This window comes from Psammomys obesus, unplaced genomic scaffold (assembly GCF_907164565.1).
Source record: "Psammomys obesus unplaced genomic scaffold, mPsaObe1.curated_primary_1811, whole genome shotgun sequence".
Taxonomy (NCBI): Eukaryota; Metazoa; Chordata; class Mammalia; order Rodentia; family Muridae; genus Psammomys; species Psammomys obesus.
In genome coordinates, this window is record NW_026591086.1 from 43,189,783 (window position 1) to 43,195,782 (window position 6,000).

Consider the following 6,000-nt stretch of genomic DNA (forward strand, 5'->3'; position numbering starts at 1 on the left):
GTAGTAGTCACCCTTTCATTTGTGGTGTTGGACTCCTTAGTCATTTCTTGTAGGGCTATTCCGATGGTGAATTCCATCGGTTTGCACTTATTTGGTGAAAATATTTTGTTAGTTTCTAAAGGCTTTTCTCTTGCATGCAGAGTTCTTGGAAGTGTTGGCTCTTTATTAGTTAGTTTGCTGCTTTTTCTGTCAGTTTCAGCATGTCATCTCATTCTTTTATGGCCAGTAGGATCTCTGTAAAGAAATCTGTTTATCACTCAGATACCCAAACCACACAAATACCCAACAAAGAGAGAGAACTTCAGACCAATCTCTCTTATGAACATTGATGCAAAAATACTCAGTAAGATACTTGTAAAACGAATCCAGGAACATATCAAAAAAATATCGTCCACCATGATCAAGTAGGCTTCATTCCAGGAATGCAGGGATGGTTCAACATTTGAAAATCCATCAACATAATTAACCATATAAACAAACGGAAAGGAAAAAAAAAAAACATGATTATCTCATTAGATGCTGAAAAGGCCTTTGACAAAATCTAACATCTCTTCATGTTTAAAGTCTTGTAGAGATCAGGGATTCAAGGGACAAAACTAAACACAATAAAGGCAAAATACAGTAATCCAATAGTCAATATCAAGTTAAATGGAAACAACATCAAGTTAAGTGTTCTTGCTAAATCAGGGATAAAGCAAGGCTACCCACCCTCACCGTATCTCTTCAGTATAATAATCGAAATTCTAGACAGATCAATAAGAACTAAAAGAGATCAAGGGGATAGAAATAGTAAAAATATCTCTAGTCACAGATGATGTGATATTATACATAAGTGACAGCCAATATTCTACCAGAGAACTCCTGGTAGAATAATGTCTGGATAAAAAAAAATAACTAAAAAAAAGTCTTTTTGTTCCTATCTAATTAGATATTTTATGACTACTTACACCCACAATATTTTCTGCTTGTCTTATTTTATTGGAGAAACTCATAATTTTGTTTTAAATTTAGTTTGTAGAAGTTTCGAACTCTAAGATATCTGGTAGGCTATTCTTCATTTCTCATTTAACATAAATACTTTTTTCATTTTGTTGTATTATTTACCATATACTATTGTACATAATTCTTTTAAAATTTTTTTATTGAAAATAGAATTTTGTTTTGTTTTGAGACAGTTTCTCTGTGTAGGCTTGCATGTTCTGGACTCACTTTGCAGAACAGGCTGGTCTCAAACTCACAGTAATCCGGCTGCCTCGCTCTGCCTTCCAGAGTGCTAGGACTACAGGCATGTGCAACTAAGACAGGCTGAAAATAGATTTTTTAAATACAATGTATTTTGATTATGGTTCTCCCTCCCCCATCACCTCCCATCACCTCCCATCATCTCCCATCACCTCCCCACCTCCCAAACAACCCAAATTCACCTCCTTTCTTGTTCTCTCTCATCAGAAAACAAACAGGCATCAAGGAAATAAAGAAACAAGGAAAGGAAACAGAAATAATAATAAAAATAAACAAATCCCAAGAAAAACAAAGAGCTGAAGAAAAGCATAGGAAACACATTAGATACAGAGAGACTGTTCTACCATACTGTTAGTCTTACTCTGATTTTTATTATTTTAATAATTTTGCTTGCTTAAGTGTAATGTTTTTTTCTTACAGCAGAATTACTAATAATATTTTTGTTAAAATGTTTTCTCTAAGCAAGTCTTTAGCTGTATCCTGAAAATTTTGACCGATTTTCTTTTCTTTGTCTTTTATTCCTTAAATTTTCATTTTAAGTCAACTCTCAATAGTTTCTCAGATTGGTTTCCTTTGTTGCATTATGCAACAAAGTATTTGTATTAAATGTCTAAATGTTTGGAGATTTTCCTCTCTCTGACTTGTAGATTATGTTCGTCATTCCCAGAGTAAACATTTTGTGTAAACGTCGAACCTAGTACTTCTTTTGTCTTTTTTGCTTTGCTCCCCCCGCCCCACACACATATTAAGGTTTAACTTGGTGGATACTTTACCTGAAAAGAATGTCCATTTTGCTGGGTGTCCTTCAGTTAACGACTGGGAGAGTAGTCTCTAACTCTAACGATGCTTTAGTCTCCTTATTACCTTGAGAAGAGTAATTTGAAGCTCTCACATTATATGTGCATACAAAATTCTTAAATAATCTTGAGATGGACTATTTATTATCATGGATTTTTTCATATAATCTTTATTGATTTTTATAGAGAGACTGAAAACTCCATGACTGCTTTTAAGAAGAGTTTTTAACATGAATAAAATAATTAAGGATCTTATAATTCCAAGTAACACTTTATTTGAACAAGAGAGAAAAATAGCAATTCTCCCTCCTCAGTAGTCTATGAATTCATATTTTGGTGAGCTCAGAATTTGTTTATTTGAATTAGAAACAAGTTGTCTGTTTCTTCAGGTGAATGGAACTCTTTACCATACATACAACTTGATGGGAAATATTGGAATAGAATTTTGCCCCTGCCTATACTTTATTTATATATTCTTAAAGAAACAGTGACCATACACAAGCATAGGTAGATATTCTGATAATTATTCCTCATCAAGACACTGCAAATGTTTTTTTGCATAATAATGAAACACACTTTTATTAAATTAACACAGCAGTGCATGGAGAACTTACTATTTTAACTTTTCACTTGTGGGTATTTATGAAAAATTTCAAAAATATTTAAAATATGTTGGCTAAAATTTTATTAACATTTTAAATATGATCTAATGCTGTGAAAATTGGTCATTAGTTGATAGGTTTGTAGAATGGCTTAAATAATAAATGATTTACTGTCTTCTTAAAAGAACAAGCTCCCTCCATCTTTCAAAAATGAAAACTCTACTCTTTTATATCTAGGAGCAGACTTGCTGAATTATAGAAGTCTGCATTTAATGCTTTCACCCATGCATAGTATATTATTAACCCTCTTCTAGCCTGCCTTCAAGCCCTTCTGTCCTCTGCCAGATCCTCTTCATTTCCCTTTAGACCCTCTTTTACTTTCCTGCCTCTTTCCTCCCAAAATTGTACACATGAAGAAAAATTCTTGTCTTTCTAAATCAGGCTTATTTAATGTCCCGTTATTGTTTTCTAATCAGTTTCCTGCAAACACGTGTTCTTTTTTAAGTACCCATTGATAGGCACCTAGATTAATTCAGTAATTTGGATAAATATAGATATATATGTTTCTTAATTATGAATAGATTTTAATTTTTTTGAGAAACACCCAGAGGCAATGTAGCTGTGTCATATGGAAGTTGTAATCTGAAATTTCAAGGTACCGCCATACCGACTTGTACAGAGGTTAGACCAGTCTACATCCATACCAACAATATATAATGTTTTCCCTCTCCTTCCTCCACACCTCAACAGCTAGGGATGCAGCTCACTAATAAAATATTTCAAGGTTCTGGGTTTGAACTTTAGCATTACAAATAACAAGTAAGAAAAACTTCTGCTACATGACTTACCACCAAAATTCTTCTTCGTTTTTCTTTTTTGTAATTTTAACACACTATGAAAATATTTTGAGGAGAGAGTCTGATCTTATGGTTAGAGTCCCAATGTGGTGCTTAAATTTATATAAAATATATGGAATAATCAGGGAAGTGTTTTTGGAGGAGGGAGAAAAACATGTGGTTTTGAAAATAACTGTTACCCAAGGCTTCAAGCTTCCTACACTTTGCATGTAATGTATCAGTGACCACATTCATATTTTGAGTCATTGGGTTTGGGAAATCAAATTATTACTAGTCTGCTGGTTAAATTACTCTTTCCATCTGTTAGTACATTGTCATGATTATTTGAGTCCTCGCTTTATGTAAGCAGAAATTATAAATCATATCGTCTTTAAATTCAGTCTGACTGTATAAAACACTGAGCAAAATGAATATTTGTGCCAGATTAGTCTATCTTAAAATCAAGGCAAAATATGAAATGTAATTTAATCAAGGTGAAATTAGAATGCATTGAAGATGCCAGCATCCAGTATGGTGTCTTGGTAACCACATGTCTGGTGCATGATCTTTTTGGTTCAGACTGCTGTGAACAAAGAAGCGTTTGCTTTAATGAATAGCCAAGCAGTGGACACATTTATGGTGTTTGTTTAATTAGCATGAGTCAATCTGAGTCTTGAACTCTTGGAATAATTTTAATACTTTAAGTGCATTTGTCAAGCTTGTTTGTTCACTGGCTTTGTTGCAGAGCAGACACTTCCTAAAGTCATAGAACAGTGACTGATTGCATCTCAAAGCCAAAACTGATCACTAAGCTACTTGCAGTCTTTGTTAAGAACAGCAATAAAATTGAACCAAGGACAACATGATAAAGTTCTTGTGGTAATCTTTCATTTGCATTCTGTGTTGTTATTAAAATGAAAATTGTGCTCATTGTGTCTTGCTATGTCATTGGTATGAACTGGAGTTAAATATTTTTAAGTTATTTATTATTTGTTAGTTATTCCAACTCTTCTGATTTACATGAAGCTTTCTGCTGATGCCAGACACAAACTCCTCGCCCGTAAATTGTTTGCTGTTAGAAGTTTTCTCCATATAGTGATATAAACGCATTCATTCTAAGGTTCCATACAGTTGGTATCTTCTTTCACTAGCCTGTTCACTCTTCTTCATGTACTGTTCACTCTTCATGTACGCATGTAAAAATAATTTGGGAAGTGTCTATGTTTACTGCTGGGTTTTACACAGAGTGTGGATGAAGCACATAGCTTTCGTTAGTGCTGCCATGTTAACAGCTTTGAGCTCTTCTTGCTCCTTTGTTCGGCATTCTAGATTAGTGTATGCAGACTATAGGAATTGTCACTGAGGAAGCATATCCAACTAAAGACCTAAAGGAGGTCAAAGTTATTGTGTGGAATCTGTTCTAGTTTGGAAAAGAAGTGCAGATTTATATGAGCTCGTTTTAATGGCATGTGAACTGTTTTGAAGCAACAAATGAGGAATGGATGGATACTCAAGAAGTGAGGAGATAGTCACACTACAGCGTTGGTTGTCAGAAAGTGGTCAGGGCACAATACGGGTCCTGAGAAAATGGAAGAGTATAATAATCTGATGATTAGAGTTTGATAAGCAGAACTAAGGAAGTTTAGATTTCCATTTAAGGAAATAGTGAGAAATCTTTGGTTGGATCATACAATTTTTATATGCTCTCTTAAACATTACATTTTAATTGTATGACTGTTCTCAGTTTTAAAATATTTTAAGAAAAGAACCTGTACATTTGAGTCTTTTAAACCATTGTAGTTTATACAACCTATAGGCTGTGCCTCTTGGTAATTAGACATTAATATTTCTGCATGTGGTAAATGCAGCTTTGAGAACATGTGTTTGCAAGTTCATTTCTTTATATGCCAATAACAGGTGGAAGAGGATTTGAGGGAACAAATTAGAGAATAACAAGCTCAGTCTCCGTGAAGACAGTGATCACCCTAAGTAGATTATCACATTGTAGGCAGATTTCCCAAAAATCATTTTGTGCCTTCTCAAATACTTATTTTCATATCATCTATTATGTATGCTAAGTTTGAAGTCACATGATACTTAAACCAATTTAAGTATCATGCATTTTTCTTTATATAACTCAAATACTTGTTTTAATGAAAAAAAAGAAACCCTGACGAATATTGTGAAGAAAATTAACAACTTCCAATTAGTTGATACTAATGTTTAGAATTTAAGTTGTTATTATTCAGATTCTCTGTGCCTTGTAATTGATAATTAACTTAAGAGGTTTATCTGATCCAGTTAGCATCTGCAGCCTTATCAGAAAGGATGTTAGGAATGAAGACACCAAAAGAACTTACCAGGAATATCAAAATCAGCATCTAAAATACATTATTTTTATTTTCAACATTATATCTATCTACTTTATTTACTATCTATCTAGCCATCTATCTACCTTTCTATCATCTATCTATCATCTATCTATCTATCTATCTATCTATCTATCTATCTATCTATCTATCT